Source organism: Coregonus lavaretus, assembly GCF_964263955.1.
Source record: "Coregonus lavaretus genome assembly, chromosome: 22".
Lineage (NCBI taxonomy): Eukaryota > Metazoa > Chordata > Actinopteri > Salmoniformes > Salmonidae > Coregonus > Coregonus lavaretus.
The window spans coordinates 12,032,786-12,050,163 of record NC_140009.1 but is presented as its reverse complement, the minus strand read 5'-3'; the positions used below and the strand labels follow the sequence as shown (position 1 = coordinate 12,050,163).

The 17,378-nt window shown below is 43.7% G+C and overlaps 1 pseudogene across 1 annotated transcript in view; it reads right to left on the bottom strand.

Moving 5' to 3' along the window:
- Window positions 1-176: 176 nt before the first annotated feature.
- LOC311150279 (zinc finger protein 512B-like) overlaps window positions 177-17,378 on the bottom strand; it is a 26,812-nt pseudogene continuing 9,610 nt past the window's right edge. The window contains exons 5-19 of the transcript in view: window positions 15,658-15,737; window positions 15,451-15,579; window positions 13,793-13,964; window positions 13,448-13,705; window positions 13,249-13,320; window positions 12,460-12,593; window positions 12,173-12,303; window positions 9,934-10,026; window positions 6,722-6,820; window positions 5,785-6,039; window positions 5,374-5,658; window positions 5,118-5,219; window positions 4,856-4,918; window positions 4,635-4,733; window positions 177-4,493 (exon numbers count right to left, since the gene is read on the bottom strand). The product of the transcript in view is annotated as a zinc finger protein 512B-like (transcript). The remainder of the gene's footprint in view (window positions 4,494-4,634; window positions 4,734-4,855; window positions 4,919-5,117; window positions 5,220-5,373; window positions 5,659-5,784; window positions 6,040-6,721; window positions 6,821-9,933; window positions 10,027-12,172; window positions 12,304-12,459; window positions 12,594-13,248; window positions 13,321-13,447; window positions 13,706-13,792; window positions 13,965-15,450; window positions 15,580-15,657; window positions 15,738-17,378) is intronic.

Genomic DNA, 17,378 nt, shown 5'->3' with positions numbered 1-17,378 from the left:
TATGTCATGTGATTCAAATAATAAATCAACAAAATCTAAAGTCATTTAACTAGGCTTTATGCTATTTATGTGAACATTTAAAATGCACTGTATCAGCTCCAATAATTGTCAGTTCATATAGGCTACATGATGAACTGCACTGCATGTATTATATATGGCAACAGTCAAACTTAGTTAACAACATTTTTATTAATTATTTGAGGGATAATAATGCAAAGTTAATACAACAATTTTGAAAAATTGTAACAGATCAGATTCAGAGGTGTGGCGCCTCCCTAGTTAGGATATAGCTTCAGATATGAACAACTTCAACATAGAAAACAGGAAAAACATTGTCATAGGTATTCTTCTCAACATAACCAATCATTTTGTATCCTCTCTATAATGGTCAATTTTCAAAACAAAGAGTCATCTGAAGCCAGTTGAGATTGAGAATGTTTGTAAGATAAAACATTAAAGGGGGGGGGAATAGCATTTTGTGAAAAAAAGGGAAGACACCTTAGCCTATGCCCAGGTACAAAAGTCAAACCACACACAGTCCAGACCACTAAAAAGCTCTGGAGACAACACTCCTAATTCAAGCCTATTTCATTGGATAGTAAGTGCACTAAAAACAAACACACACACACACACATACGCCTCCTTGTTCACCCTTAGATATCGACAAATGAACATTCTCAATATGTGTGTAAATGTGTCCTGAAAACCTCAATTAAATGTGCATCGTCAAACATGTTAAACAGTGTATTTCAACACATACCATCATATTTGATGGATTCGACCTCACCTTTTTTGTTTAATTATTTTCTTCTTTTTTTTTTGTCACTGAGAAAAGAACATTCTTAAGCAAACAAACAAAGGGATAGGGTAGGTGAAATAAATTAGCCATTACATTTGTAAATTACACTGGATATCAAGACATCAGCAAGCCAATGTGACCAACAAAATATGGTGTATTGCTATACTCTCTAAACATATTGTTGCAGTTGCTGCTGTATTCTACATTAGCTCAAACTGAGGGATATGTGTTTTCCACATCATCTAGGAAGACAGGTAGTAAAGGGTGAAATAAAGTATATAATAATATCCACAATGGTAAGCAGTGCTAAACTATTATATTGCAAACACCAAAGCTTGTCAGGTAAACAATAGCAGTCAATATGACATAATCAATCAAACAATCAACAAGCAACACATAATTGATACTGTGCCAAAACTCCACACTCAACTACTAACTGTTCTTAACATCCTCTCATAATAAAGGGTTGGAATTAAATTGTAGTCTGTAGAATTTGTGAAAATGCATGTTCTATAACTGAACTCCAGCCAAGGTTCTCATTCTGCCTATATAGAAAAGCCAGTCGCCAGATGAAAGCCAAGGTCTGAAAAACTGTATTGAAAAGCGCAAGGTACCGTCAGTGCTTGTCTATCTAACCTCTGTTGTTCATCTATCAAACGTGGATATAACAATACGGGCAGGTATTCAATCGTAATGCAATGTAAGGGATGTAGCCTACACTCCTTCGTGAAAGTGATAGTGCAAGATTTTTGCAATTAAGCCTTGACTGGAAGTCTATGGGATCAGCTAGCTGATTGCAATAACGCTAGCGTATCCCATATATTTTCAGTCATTGTGCTAACACTTTTCAGCAATCGCTCCAGAAACTACCTTCAACTTCCTTCAAACTGCACGCAGAGACATAAAATGGTATCCATGAGTTCATCCGAATCTGCGTAACTAGAAAAAAAGGTGCTTAATTGCCAAAATCTCACACTATCCCTTTGAGAACTCCCATCATCCCAAAATAGACAATTATGAATTAAAGCAATGTAGGCTGACATTTAGAAAATCAAATTAAATTGCAATGGTGATATTGGGCTGAATCCTAACTTGAGGAAAACAAAATGTCAGCACAAGGGTTACATTATGGTATGAGTTGAGTACCTGTATTTGGACATACTGCAAAGTACAATTTTAGGAAAACTGTGCTGGATGAACAAGCAGAATGATTAAATTGCACCATGTAACCATTAACTTTTTACAAACTCCCCCTGCTATCATATTAACTAGATGATATACACAAGTGATTATAAAATAGATCTGTCGCTTTGAGAGAGCAAGCTATTCTGCTCTATTGATATAAATATAAATGAAAGACTTTAGGGGATTTTATTTCAATCAAGTTATTACAATTTTTTTGTGTGAAACGAAGTATCTACTATAAGCATTTAGTATATAGATAAAATATTAAAATTCTCTGATTGCACATTCTAGTATTTTTCATAAATTAAAGACATTTAATTTAGACTTAATTCATTTTACGATAAAATAGTTATGACTGGTAAAACAGCCTAAATATTTTGCATTTCTGAGGATCAGTTATGGCTTTGTTAGGATTTTGAGTTAGACAGGTGGACCTGTTATTTTCCCATTTGTCATTGAATCTGGTTAGAATGCGGGTCACAGAGGACTAAAAGTACTTATTTCTGGACACCACTCTGTTTCTTTTTTAATCCTGGTTACAACCCCCCATATAGGGGGTTAAGGTTTGTGTAGGGTGAAACTGCCCCTTAGACACTGAACTATGGCCAGTTTTGTGTCTTTGCCCATAATGGTTAAGGTTAGAATTTAATGATGGCAGGCTGGTTCCTAGCTCTGTGTCTAAGGGCAACCTCTTCCGGAGCATTAACGTTGGGGTAAAAGATTAGCAGTGCTCTTCAAGTGCAGAAAGACAAAACAGGGGAAGGGAGGGAAGGAAGGAAGGGGTTAGGGTTAGTGCAAGACAAGTGTTTTAGTGACAAGTGTTTTTAGAAACTTCATTTGCAGGGTTTCTTTTTCGTTTCATAAAATATTATTATTTTCAAACTGACTTAAACTTTCTATAAAAAGACATATGCCGCTTCCTTTTCTGAATTATTTCATTCAAACAAGAGCAAGCAGATTTTTCCAGATCATCTTCAAGTCGGACTTCAAGCTGCAAAACGGTGACAACTCATTTGATTGTGCTGCAATGGTGCAGCTCTGGTCAAATACTTTCCCACTGTTAGATTCAGCATTTAGTCCATAATTAGCAACAATAGCAGTGGAAACCTATATTCAACAACATTTTTACATCTTCAAACTTTGTGGATATGCCGTTTACATTGCTTGGTGTAGATACAGATATTAGTTTCGAAATGTTTGCGTAAACATCCCCAATCATACTCTTGTGTATAATTACTGTCTCAAAAATTCAAAAAAATCTCATATCATATATAAAAAATAAAAACAAATCCCACATTTCAGTGTAAATGTTTGAAATTAACAAAATTACTATACATACTTAGCTTAGCTACAGCATAAGAACAGAATAAAGAGTTTGATTTATGCGTAAAAGTGTGTTCTCTGGGCCAAAAAACAACAAAGAAAGAGACAGAAACACATTACTATATTGCACTGTAGCTGACTGATCAGAAAAGCATTCAGCTGCCACAATGAAAAACAAACTCAAGACACCAAAGTGGAAAACAACAAAATGCAAATTTGACTTCCTGCCTTGAAAAACGATGGATGACGTCATTGCTTTGAGTATATAGATATATAGATATAGATATTGTATATATACACAGTACAGTATATCCATTGAAAAATCACTAGCCGTAAATTACCTCACCATGCTAATAGAATATCCTTTGAAAAATCTCTCAAGCACAACATAAATCTATAGACATGTAGAGGGAATTATGCAAAATTCTATTGAAATATGACTTTTGTTTAGAAAATGCTATTTATATATTGAGTGGGATTTTAACTTTGATTACAATTAACCCCTGTTGTGAATAGCTTAACTGAAATTATGCTTAGAAATGGAATGGAGAAAAAAATGAACTGTTACATCAGCATATACCAGTAGACACATACACAGTATACAGTATAGGGTTAAAACACAAAGATCAGAGTGAAATCAAACACATGAACTAATTGTTTTCACGTTTCTACAGTTATTTTTTGTTTCGTTCTCTGTCCCCCAGTCCTTGTGGCGTCCATAACGTCTTTGAGCTTACTGGCGTAAAGTGGATGGATAGTCAGAGAGATAGCATCCTCTCTGGCTCTTGGGTTAGTGAAAGCAGAGCTACTCTGAGGGAGGGGGCACCCTCTTGGTCTTGCCCCTCCGTGTGGTGGGGGGGTTGGGCTGTCTGTTTAATGTTGGGCTCCCCGGGTTCACCCTCTCTGTCGGGATCTGGGTCTGGGCCTGGTGCTGGACTTGGGCTGTGTTCGGGGCGGCGGCTGAAGTTGGTTTCGGAGTGGGGGCGGGGGCTGAGATTTGGGTGGCGCTGAAAGGAGTCTTTGTTTGGACAGGGGTGGCCTGAGGGGGGTGCTCTTTGGGCTTGCGGCCTCTCTTCTTTCCTGTGGTGGCACAGTTCTTTACTTCCTTTTTCTCTAACTCGTTGTTTTCTGGCAGTTTACTCTTGCTGCTGCTGGGCACCACATGGCTAGAGGCTCGGAACCAGTTCTGTACGAATGTATGATAATGTAACGTATGATCATTTAATGTATGATAATAATGAGGGAAGACGTCATCTGTGAGTGGGTCCGTTTCATATACTTCAATGTGTATATCAGACCTTTGAGGGTTTATGTATGTAAGTCTCACCTGTGAGTGTGTCTTGCTGATGTGGTACTTGACACCACTTTCTGAGCTGAATTCCTTCTGACACAGTAAGCAGGTGTACTTCCCTGCGTCGCCCCCTGCCTGCAGAGCACAGAAACACACCCCAGTCAGGAGTAGGTACAAGTTGTCCCTAAACCTAACCACTGACACAGGGTCAGATATTTTTTCATCCATTTAACTTAAACTGGTCCTGATGTTCCTACCTGGTTACAGTTGGCTAGATGAGCTTTGAGCCCAGACACACTGGAGTAAACAGCTTCACAGCTCTAGAAACAGAGAGGAACAATAACAACAGATATAACTATAGTAAACTGTGCGTATAAAACCTTCACTTGCTAATTTTTAGAGCCTGTAGAGCTCAGAATTGACAGCGCTGGAATGTGTAAAAGCAACTGGATTATTTAAAATACAGGATTTATCTGAAAGGTGTTTAATGGACAGAACATTCTCTCCAGAGGTTCTTACTCCGTTGGAGCAGCAGATGAAGCCCTTCTCCTTGACCTCGTTCTTCCAGCTCTCCAGCAGCTTGGAACTGAACTTGGGAAGGCCAGGCCGAGTGTAGTTCAACTGGGGGAGGAAGACAGACAGGGACAAGATGTTCAGTGTGTGTGTGTGTGTGTGTGTGTGTGTGTGTGTGTGTGTGTGTGTGTGTGTGTGTGTGTGTGTGTGTGTGTGTGTGTGTGTGTGTGTGTGTGTGTGTGAGTACCTGTCTGTATCTTACCCTCTTGCTGTCCGGTACTAGGTCATCTTTGATGCGGCGCTTGGTTCCCCAGTCCTTGGTCAGTTCATCCTCTGCTATCTCCTGCAAGTGGAACACTGCTACCTGGGCCGACCGACGTCTCACCCTACCACTGGGAGTCCTCTCAAAGTCCTCCCCCAGGCCCTCTCTCTCCCCACCCCTCTCTCTCCCCTCCTCTTGCCACTTCTCCTTTTCCTTTCTCTCTCTCTCCGTGTGGTTCTGCTCCCTTCTTCCTCCAAGCTGTGTCTGTGACTCCTCTGTGCTCACCTGGAAGAGAGGAGGGACAGCCCAGTCAGGGACCAATGATAGAATTCACAGCGATTCAACCAACGACTATGGGTGTAATCTCAACCGATAAAGATATAAAACAAAAACGCTTCTGCTCTCTCTTACCCCTCTGCCGGTGTTATTGTTGTTAGTGTTGTTGGTATTGTTGATATTGGTGGTGGTGGTGTTGGAGGTGGTGGTGGTGGTGGGGGGGGTGCGGTGTTCAGTGCGGAGGTGGTAGTCTCTGCCAGCCTTGGAGCGGTAGGTCTTCCCACAGTGCTGACACAGAAACACAGGCTTGTCCTCCTCTGACAGCTCTCTGCCACAGCGCTTCTGATGGTACTGGTACCCCATCAGACTGGAGAAATGGGCCGAGCAGCCCTGTGTGTGTGTGTGTGTGTGTTTATGTGTGTGTGTGCGCATACGTGTGCGTGCAACATTGAAAATGGGAGAAATTGAAAATTCACATTAGACTGGAAATCAGGTTAGTGGAGCAGAGTATGGATTTGTCTAACAAAGCATCACACTATGTCTATGTTTCATTCATCTAACTTTATATAGTGTCATTGACATAAACCTATCTTTCTCAAGAGAGGTGGCCAACCATTTGTGTGTTTGAATGAGAGAAGAGTGAGTTAGAAGTGGAAGAAAGACATGAAATGCCCATGAATGGATGAAGAGAGGTTATTGTAAGTCTCTGTCTCAGCAGCCCTGTCTCTTCACCTCTCTCCTCTCTCCTCTCTGCACTCTAGTGTGAGTAATCGGTAACAGTGTTGATGTGTGTTTGGGCAGAATTACAAGAGAGAGAGGGAAGGAGGGAGTGAGAGAGGAGAGAGAGAAAGAAAGAGAGAGAAAGAAAGAGAGAGGGGTAGATGGAGATGAAGGGGTGGGCAGCAGAAATAGAGAGAGAGAGAGAGAGAGAGAGAGAGAGAGAGAGAGAGAGAGAGAGAGAGAGAGAGAGAGAGAGAGAGAGAGAGAGAGAGAGAGAGAGAGAGAGAGAGAGAGAGAGAGAGAGAGAGAGAAAGTGGGATTAAAGAAAGAAGGCACATGAGCGAGTACATACCTCGTTAGGACACTTGATTCGTCCCATCTGTTTGAGCACTCTGCGCAGCCTCTCTCTCTCCTCCTGCCTGTCCCCCGTCTGGCCCTCAATCCCCGAGGCCTGAAGGGGGAACAAACACAGCGTCGCACCAGAGTCGTGTCCCCTCAAAACACCTCCCCCTCCCAAGCAGGCCGGGAAAATGTGTTTTCCATCTCAGGCGTTAGGCGGTGCCAGGATCATAAAATGGTTTCATGGCAAGGCCGTTACTCAAGACATGTTTATGACAACTGTCAAACTAATGTTTTCACCGAGGGGTTTATCAGTGCCAAAAACATGTCTGATAAAAACAGCAGCTGACAGCACAGCACAGCCAGAGAGAGGACAGGGGAGGGGACTACACATCAGGGCAGTGAATAAGTGCATATGTTGAGAGAACAACAATCTGGATTGAAATGCAACCGTGGATACACTCTCAGGTGCATCTCAATAGTCTAAATTCCTGGTGGGCATCCTCCATTTTGCTTTCACTGGTGTTTTTAGATCAGTACACTCTTAGAAAAAAAGATGTACAGATGAAGGAGAGGAAGCCATTTGAGATTATTGAGACACATCCCCAGTCTGAGGGAAAGAGGGGGATACGATGGCAACTCAGAGGAATACATGTCATTCCCACACTAACGCAAAGCAAAGTGAATAATGTCACAGTCAGACCCTGAGGCTAGAGAACACACACTAGATTCACCAGGGGACACAGAGAAACCCCAGCATTTATTTGTAAAACCATTATCAGACATGAGGGAGAGGGAGAGGGGTGAGAGAGTGAAACCTTTATCAGACATGAGGGAGAGGGAGAGGGGTGAGAGAGTGAAACCTTTATCAGACATGAGGGAGAGGGGTGAGAGAGTGAAACCTTTATCAGACATGAGGGAGAGGGAGAGGAGAGGGTGAGAGAGTGAAACCTTTATCAGACATGAGGGAGAGAGAGGGTGAGAGAGTGAAACCTTTATCAGACATGAGGGAGAGGAGAGGGTGAGAGAGTGAAACCTTTATCAGACATGAGGGAGAGGGGTGAGAGAGTGAAACCTTTATCAGACATGAGGGAGAGGGAGAGGGTGAGAGAGTGAAACCTTTATCAGATATGAGGGAGAGGGGTGAGAGAGTGAAACCTTTATCAGATATGAGGGAGAGGGAGAGAGGGGTGAGAGAGTGAAACCTTTATCAGACATGAGGGAGAGGGAGAGGGGTGAGAGAGTGAAACCTTTAACAGACATGAGGGAGAGGGGTGAGAGAGTGAAACCTTTATCAGACATGAGGGAGAGGGAGAGGGGTGAGAGAGTGAAACCTTTATCAGACATGAGGGAGAGGGAAAGGGGTGAGAGAGTGAAACCTTTATCAGACATGAGGGAGAGGGGTGAGAGAGTGAAACCTTTATCAGACTGAGGGAGAGGGAGAGGGGTGAGAGAGTGAAACCTTTATCAGACATGAGGGAGAGGGAGAGGGTGAGAGAGTGAAACCTTTATCAGACATGAGGGAGAGGGAGAGGGGTGAGAGAGTGAAACCTTTATCAGACATGAGGGAGAGGGAGAGGGGTGAGAGAGAGAAACCTTTATCAGACATTGGGGAGAGGGGTGAGAGAGTGAAACCTTTATCAGACATGAGGGAGAGGGGTGAGGAGTGAAACCTTTATCAGACATGAGGGGTGAGAGAGTGAAACCTTTATTAGACATGAGGGAGAGGGGTGAGAGAGTGAAAGAGTGAAAGCGTGAAAGAGAAAGATATAGCGAGAAAGATACACTCTTAGTAATAAAAGGGTTCCAAAAGGGTTCTTCGGCTGTCCCGATAGGATAACCCTTTTTGGTTCCATGTAGAACTCTTTTGGGTTCCATTGAGAACCCTCTGTGGAAAGGGTTCTACATGGAACCCAAAAGGTTTCTACCTGGAACCAAAAAGGGTTCTTCAAAAGGTTATCCTATGGGGACAGCCGAAGAACCCTTGTTGGTTCTAGATAGCACCTTTTTCTCTAAGAGTGTAGATAAATATGAGTGTATCACAGTACAACAACAAGGTCAAAGCCAGCAGGTGACCTCTGTCGCTGTGTCATCCTGTCTTTTCCCACACTGCACTGGGGCTCAGCCATGTGACCAGAGGACACACACTGGGTACAGATTAGCAATGATGCCACTTCTGCAGGTAATGCAGAACAACACAAAGGCACACACACAAATATACATACACACACGCCATGGAAGTTTGTGAATCACTGCTTTAAAACACAAACTGTACTCTCTCCTAATAATGATATGGAGAGCTGCCAATATGGCCATGGGATGAAAGGCAGAGACTGAAGACAAATCATTTAAACAGATCAGCTATGATGGCACGGCTGACTGGAATACAGACACACACACACACACACACAGGTTCACTCATTTATATTTTATGACGCTTTCTGAGATAGCAGTTTTGAATTATTCAACAAACTTAATTGGAGCGCCATTCCACTAATGCAGGAGGGAGGGCCATGTTGATATCAACTGAGGGAGCTAACACAGCACCACAATGTAATGTGCATGCTTTCAGAACAGTCATATCAATCATAACAATAGAAATCAATCTATTAGGACATTTCACCCCCAATCCCAAACCAATCCCTCACGCCTGGAGGGAACCCACAACAGAGTTCCCTCCACTGTCACATGTTGCTGATGAAACCCCCAGGGTTACTTTATTGACTTTTTACCCCTTTTTTGTGATATCCAATTGGTAGTTACAGTCTTGTCCCATCGCTGCAACTCCCATACGAACTCGGGAGAGGCAAAGGTCGAGAGCCATGCGTCCTCTGAAACACGACCCCGGCAAGCTGCACTGCTTCTTGACACACTGCTCCCTTAACCCGGAAGCCAGCCGCACCAATGTGTTGGAGGAAACACCGTACAGCTGGCGACCCAAGTCAGTGTGCATGCGCCCGGCCGCCATAAGGAGTAGCTAGAGCACCATGGGACAAGGACATCCCAGCCGGCCAAACCCTCCCCTAACCCAGACGACACTGGGCCAATTGTGCGCCGCCTCATGGGTCTCCCGGTTGTGGCCGTTTGCGACACAGCCCAGGATCGAACCCGGATCTGTAGTGACGCCTCTAGCACTGATTGCAGTGCCTTAGACAGCTGCGCCACTAGGAGGCCAGGGTTACTTTTAAATGGATAGTGTGTGTGTGCCTGTCTGCATGTGTGTACCTTGCTGCTGTGCTCAGCCATCGTATGGTAGTTGAGTCCTGCCTTGGACCTGAACTGTTTGTGGCACTCCTGGCACTTCAGGGCGTCCTGGAGCTGCAGGGTTAAAGGACAAAGGTCACACAGTCATTCCTATTCATCAGAGCCTCTTGGATCCAATAACAGTGAAAATATTGGTCTATCTGTAAAACACCTATGAAAAGAGAGTGAATTTCTGCTCACTGTTCCCCCAGCATGACCTTCACACAGTGGTGTGAAGTACTCCATACATTTTCCCTGACACCCAAAAGTACTCGTTACATTTTGACAGGAAAATTGTCCAATTCACACACCTATCAAGAGAACATCCCTGGTCATCCCTACAGCATCTGATCTGGCGGACTCACTAAACACAAATGCTTTGTTTGTAAATTATGTCTGAGTGTTGGAGTGTGCCCCTGGCCATCCATCAAATAAAATAAAATAAATGGTGCCGTCTGGTTTTCTTAATATAAGGAATTTGAAATGATTTATACTTTTACTTTTACTTTTGATACTGAAGTACATTTTAGCAATTCCATTTAGCTTTGATACTTAAGTATTTTTTTAAACCAAATACTTTTAGACTTTTACTCACATAGTATTTTACTGGGTGACTTTTACTTTTACTTGAGTCATTTTCTATTAAGGTATCTTTACTTATACTCAAGTATGACAATGTAGTACTTTTTCCACCACTGCCTTCACATGAGCTAGTGATACAGAACCATTTCACCCATAACGGTCTTTGTCAGGTAATCATCAAGACCAATAACTGTAAAACAGACGTTTTCATGAAGAGACACAGCAGGCCAATATGGATCTATATGGCAGAGGAAGAGGTTTTACAGTGACTGACCCCTGTGCTAATGTGGTGATTCCACCACTCCTTAATGGCAATGCTGTCACTTTTATAGTCACACAGCCTACCAGACCAGGCTTCATAAAGAAGTGCCTACTACTGACCCACCTTACGTCTACACAGCACTCTCAGTGTGTGTCTGAATAGTCTAGGCGACCTCTCTTTGTGTCCTTTCCTGATTGCTTTGAGCTAGCCTGTGTTTTCAGATTGGTACAGTTAAATGAGTGGAAGCTACTTCAGAGTATTGAGACGCAGCCACAGTATCATTCCACCAGCCCTCCAATCATTACTCTGCAATCTAATGGCTCCCCAGACCCTTCCCCAGGGGTCCTCAGAGAGAGGCGTCTAACAGTGTGCCTGACTCATTCTCATCCCCAGAGTACAATATTAGTCAGAACTTGATGAAGAGGTTAAAACTGCATCTCAGAAAGCAGTACAATAATTTAAATGCCAATATAATATACTGTGATACACTCAGTGGCCAGTATATTATGTTTTTTGTTTGTCGCACCAGTCTTGGTAAACCCTAGACATTGTTGTGCGTGAAAAGCACAGGAGACCGGACGTTTCTGAGATACTGGAACCGGTGCGCCTGGCACCGACAATCATACCACGCTCAAAGTCGCTTAGGTCACTCGTCTTGCCCATTCTAACTTTCAATCAAACAGTAACTGAATGCCTCGATGCCTGTCTGCCTGCTTTATATAGCAAGCCACGGCCACGTGACTCACTGTCTGTAGGAGCTAAACATTTCCGTGAACGGGGTGTACCTAATAAACTGGCCACTGAATGTATATTTGTCTTATACACAGCATTATATAATGTACAGTAATATTTAGATGTTGTTATAAATACATATGGCAACTGATATTGATCAGAATGTGTTCAGCCCAATTGTTTCAGTGGGCTAGAATCAAGAACAGATGTGGAACAGTACCCAAGTATAATATTATATAGAACATGGGACATATGGAATGTGATTTAGGGCAAGTGTCAAATGATAAATTGTGTTTTCAGAGTTTCAACAGTGAGTGTGAAACACAATCCTTAATTTAGAGGAATGAAAGCCAGATGTGACACTGTGGTGATGAGAATGGTGCTGACGGATCATAACATATGGTTCACCCCCAAATCAAATATGTTATGTCAAATGTATTGATCCTTCAGAAGTCAACTGATGCCATCTGTTGTGAGGATCCTGCTACAAGCAGTAAGAGAAATCTGCAGGCTACAATCTCAAACAAAAGGAAAGATCGACACTATTTCATTTGAGCTGTGAAAACATCTGTTTGGATTGATATAGTTCTCTTGTACAATCACCCTAGGCCTCTGTTTTGATTGACAGGTGTGTGATCCACTCACCTTTTGGCAGATCTCCATGTGCTTCTTAAGGCCAGAGACAGTCTTTCTGGTGACGATGGAGCAGGTAGGACACACCACCTCCCCCACGCTCCTGAGATGGCATGCTGGCCACTGGGCCTCTGCTGGAGTACCTGGCTGGAGTACCTGGAGGATATATCAACCAATCAACCAATCAATACTTTATATTGTCAGAAACACGCTGAGGTAAACATGTGTACGAGGGAGTAAATTGGGAGATGGATTTTGTCTTATCAATAAACAGTAGTCCAGAACAGCCATTTTAGTACCAGAGGTGAGGGGTGGTGGATCTCTTCTGGAGGCTGGGCCAGGGTGCTTCCTCTGGGGCTCATCGCTGAACAGACCCCCCTCTGATCTCTTCACACGACCACAGCCTTCAGCTTCTCCTCTACCTTGTTCATACCTGAAACATACAGTGTGTGACTGTGTATGTGCCGTGCGCACACATGTATGCATGGTTCAGGTTCAATAAAGAGAAAAGGGGAAACAGATCTAGTGACATTTACAGTCAGAGTTAAAGAGAGTCTAGAACCGAGAGTCTAGAACCGCAGAGAGTCAGTTAGGCTGAGCAGTACGACACCAGGACAATGACAGAGTAATACCTTTTATTTAGCAGCTGCATTTCACAGGAGGAAAAAGAGTGAGGATGTAAAATGAGAGGGAGGAAAGAGAGAGAGAAGATAGTACATAAAGAGAGAAGCTGATTTCAGAAAGAGGGAGAGTGGTAGCGAGAGAGGAGGCAGGGAGATGAGAACAACAGAGAAAGAAAGAGAGTCGTGTAATGTGTAGTGTTGAGTGTGAGTCACTGAGCTTCGAGAAAATTGGTACTGAGAAAGAGAGAAAATGTGTCAGAAGGAGAGTACGAGACTGGCTCAGGATATGAAACACCTCTACAGTCCCTCACATTAACACAGAGAGAGAGGACACTATCACACTACCACTAATACACAGTGTGGAGGTGGAGACACTCATGCCTAGTCAATGGACCCAGTAGTGCATACTTCTATTTCCAGCATAAGTGAGAGAAGCTGTGAGAAGAGAAATACCGAGGGGTCTACCTTTCAGTCCGAACGTCCCCGAGATGGAGGGCTGTTCTCCAGTGAACTTTTTAGGAGTTTTCTGCTTCCGTCCTGGCTCATGAGGAGAACAGAGAGCAAGAAACGGTCAAACACACTGGGCCCCAATTTCCACTGGACTTCTAACTACACCCAAACAATGCAACAAAATATCCTACTATTCATTATATTTTAATCTTACTGTGCCTTGTCCTCTCAGGGTCTTCATCTGGGTACGGTGGGAGAAGGCTTCCCCCCTCACCATCGCTCTCGCTGCCCCCCGGAGTGTTGGGGGAGGTGTCAGAGGAGGAGGCCTGATGCTGAGGGGGCTGGGGGTGTGTGTGCTGTTTCCTCTCGCCCCTCTGGGGGGCGCACATCCCCATTCTGGGAGGGACTAGACACCTCCTGGGTCTTCTTCACTTTGAAGAACACCGGTGATGAGGTAGTAATCTCCATAGGCCTGGACAGAGAAGACACAATGGTACAATCTAATCCTAGGCCTACAGGGTAAGTTAAAGTTGTGGTGAAAATCAACAACCCAGGTCACCTTTTCTTGGACGTCCCCTTCATGGAGTCTTCTGTAGTTTGGGCTCGGCCTTGGTCTCCACGGTAACCCTCTCTGGGTGGTTCCAAAGCTTGTGCTTCTGGAGCCGGACCTTAGTGGCGAACACCGCCTCACAGTCCGGACAGCCATGACTCAACTTCTCCGCTAGGGTCGCCTGGGTGACAGAGAAAAAAGAGGGAGGAGGTAAAAGAGAGAAAGAGAAGAAACGGAAGGATATTGATTAGTCTAAAGTACACAAATCTAATTCAACAGGTTTACAGATTGACAATAAATATGTAGACCCCCTCAAAGCACTGATAGTGGGCAACAGAGGGAAAAGGCTGGGGTGGCGTGAGACGGAGCAGGTGAGGAGGGGCGATGTGGGAGAGGAGAGGGGGTGAGGAGAGTAATGTTGTCACGATACCAGGAATTTTGACTTTGATACCGATACCAGGTTTAGTATCACAATACTCGATACAATCACGATACACGATACCAAAACAGAAGGCATATTAGCCGAAGTCACAGAATGGCCCTTGATCCAGACAGATAAACTCAGCTACTGTTCTGTTCAATCGTTGGGCATCTTTTGAGTTCAATACCATTAGAACATTTTTACATCATCATTTTTCAGAGATAGCGATGTATGCATTAATGAATCAATTATACAATCAATTTGACTTTGTTTTTACCAATCTAACTACATAACAACATAATGGTAATCATTCATTTGAATGGCAAATCTCTATTGATAAACTGGGTAAATCAAGATGTAGCCTAGGTCTATACACAATACAGGTAAATGCATATTATTCAATAGGAGTGTGTGAATGCAGTGAGTTATTGAGCTTGTTTTGGCTGATTTCATGGTGCTACAGATGACAAACAATATGTTTCCCTTCCATTTGGGACTTATTTTATTGTACTGATCAACAACATTTGCATTGAAGTAGCTTCTTTTATAACAGTGTGCGCTGTCTCTTTAACCAGTAATGACGTCATTCATGAGGCAAGGGGGGGGGGCGGCCTGTCGGAGCCCTATTCACACACACAGTCAGTTCACTCAGGCAATAGATAATCTTTGGGAGAGATGTGTGAGAGAGGATGATTAAGTCAATTAATAAAGTTTTGATGACAATCAGCTTTGAAATCAGCATGTTTTTCCTTATGGTTTGCATATTATCACAATGTACTAGGGGTAGTGAATTGATGTTAGCTTCAGCTGTAAGCTAGCAAAGAAAGTTAGCCTACAGCTGGAAGCTACCGGTATCTTCTTGCATTGTAAAGTGTTCTAGCCTGTATGGACATTGTTTTGCGAACAGTAATTAACAGTTTCAACATTTCTACATGCCGTGTCACATTATTCAGGTGGGTTAACTTCTGTGCAGCATGAGTGGGGAGCTAACATGATGCTGCCCAGACTCCCTGTGCAGGCTAAGTGCAGCAGGCACGGTGTGCTCGCGCTATAAGGGAGACATCGGCTGCGCTGATAGACAGACGTGATCCATGAGACACCTTTGACAGAAGTACCAAAAGTTGTAAAAAAATGTAGTACCGAACCGTTTTTCATGTTTTAGTATCGAAAAAGTACCCGAAGTTTCGGTATACCGTGCAACACTGGAGGAGAGAGATGGTGGGGTGAGTAGTGGGTCATGTCTCACCCCCTGGCAGCGTTGGTAGTGGTATTTGAGGCCGTAGATGCTGGGGAACTCCAACCAGCAGCCTGAACACGGACACTTTACCCTGGACCTCCTCTTAAACTCCTCCTTCCACTGGACCATCATGTTAGCCTGCAGAGAGGGGGAGAGATGATATATACACTCCTACACAGGGAATAGTCAGGGAGTAGGGGGATAGAAGACACTCACAGGAATACTCCTCAGCTCCTGTACTTCAGCTCTGGGACGCCCCTTCTTCTTCCCCTCACCTCTTTCACTACAAGGAGGACCTGAGAGAGAAAAAGACAGTGGTGGAGGAGATAGAGAAAGGGGTATAGTTAGATTACTATTTACTGTATAATTGGTTCAATTCACAACCCACACAGCTCCCTTCTATCTCAGGCAGAGCAGAGAAGAAAGCACATTTGGAACACATTCAAGTCCAAACAAATGTCAATATTTTTCAGTGTGTTTGTGGAACTAAGCACTTGATAAAACACTTGATATTCTTGGTCACAAGGATAAAGATTAATCTTCACACGCTTGGATAAGACCTGCTCAGCAACAGAGCAATAGTCACACCTCAAGATAAATGTAAAAAACAGTGTAGGCACAGCTGTGTCAGCGGGTTAAAGGCTGTTTAGCTGTGTGTGTGTGTGTGTGTGTGTGGGGGGGTGCGTGCGTGCATGTGTGTGTGTGCGTGTGTGTGTGTGTGTGCGTGCGTGTGTGTGTGTGCGTGTGTGTGTGTCCGTGCCTGTGTGCATCAGCATAAGTGTGTAAAGCCCATTTGCTGAGCCAAATAAATCACCTATAAATCACCGCAGCCTCTGACACAGCACACAGAGGACTCTCCCTCCCTCTTTCTCTCCCTCTCTCTCTCCCCTCTCTCTCCCCTCTCTCTCCCTCTCTCCCCCCTCTCTCCCTCTCTCTCTCCCCTCTCTCTCCCCTCTCTCTCCCTCTCTCCCCCCTCTCTCCCTCTCTCTCTCCCCTCTCTCTCCCTCTCTCCCCCCTCTCTCTCTCTCTCTCCCTCCCTCTTTCTCTCCCTCTCTCTCTCCCCTCTCTCTCCCCTCTCTCTCCCTCTCTCCCCCCTCTCTCTCTCTCTCTCTCTCCCCTCTCTCTCTCCCTCTTTCTCTCCCTCTCTCTCTCTCTCTCTCTCCCTCCCTCTTTCTCTCCCTCTCTCTCTCCCCTCTCTCTCCCCTCTCTCTCCCTCTCTCCCCCTCTCTCTCTCTCTCTCTCTCTCTCCTCTCTCTCTCACTCTCTCCCCTCTCTCTCCTCTCTCAACTCAATTCAATTTCAATTTAAGTGCTTTATTGGCATGGGAAACGTATGTTAACATTGCCAAAGCAAGTGAAGTAGATAGTAAACAAAAGTGAAATAAACAATAAATATTAACAGTAAACATTACACTCAGAAGTTCCAAAAGAATAAAGACATTTCAAATATCATATTATGTATATATACAGTGTTGTAACAATGTGCAAATAGTTAAAGTACAAATGGGAAAATAAATTAACATAAATATGGGTTGTATTTACACAATGGTGTTTGTTCTTCACTGGTTGTCCTTTTCTTGTGGCAACAGGTCACAAGTCTTGCTGCTGTGATGGCACACTGTGGTTTTTCACCCAGTAGATAAGTAAGTTTATAAAAAATTTGTTTGTTTTCACTGTAATCTGAGGGAAATATGTGTCTCTAATATGGTCATACATTTGGCAGGAGGTTAGGAAGTGCAGCTCAGTTTCCACCTCATTTTGTGGGCAGTGTGCACATAGCCTGTCTTCTCTTGAGAGCCAGGTCTGCCTACGGCGGCCTTTCTCAATAGCAAGGCTATGTCACTGAGTCTGTACATAGTCAAAGCTTTCCTTAATTTTGGGTCAGTCACAGTGGTCAGGTATTCTGCCACTGTGTACTCTCTGTTTAGGGCCAAATAG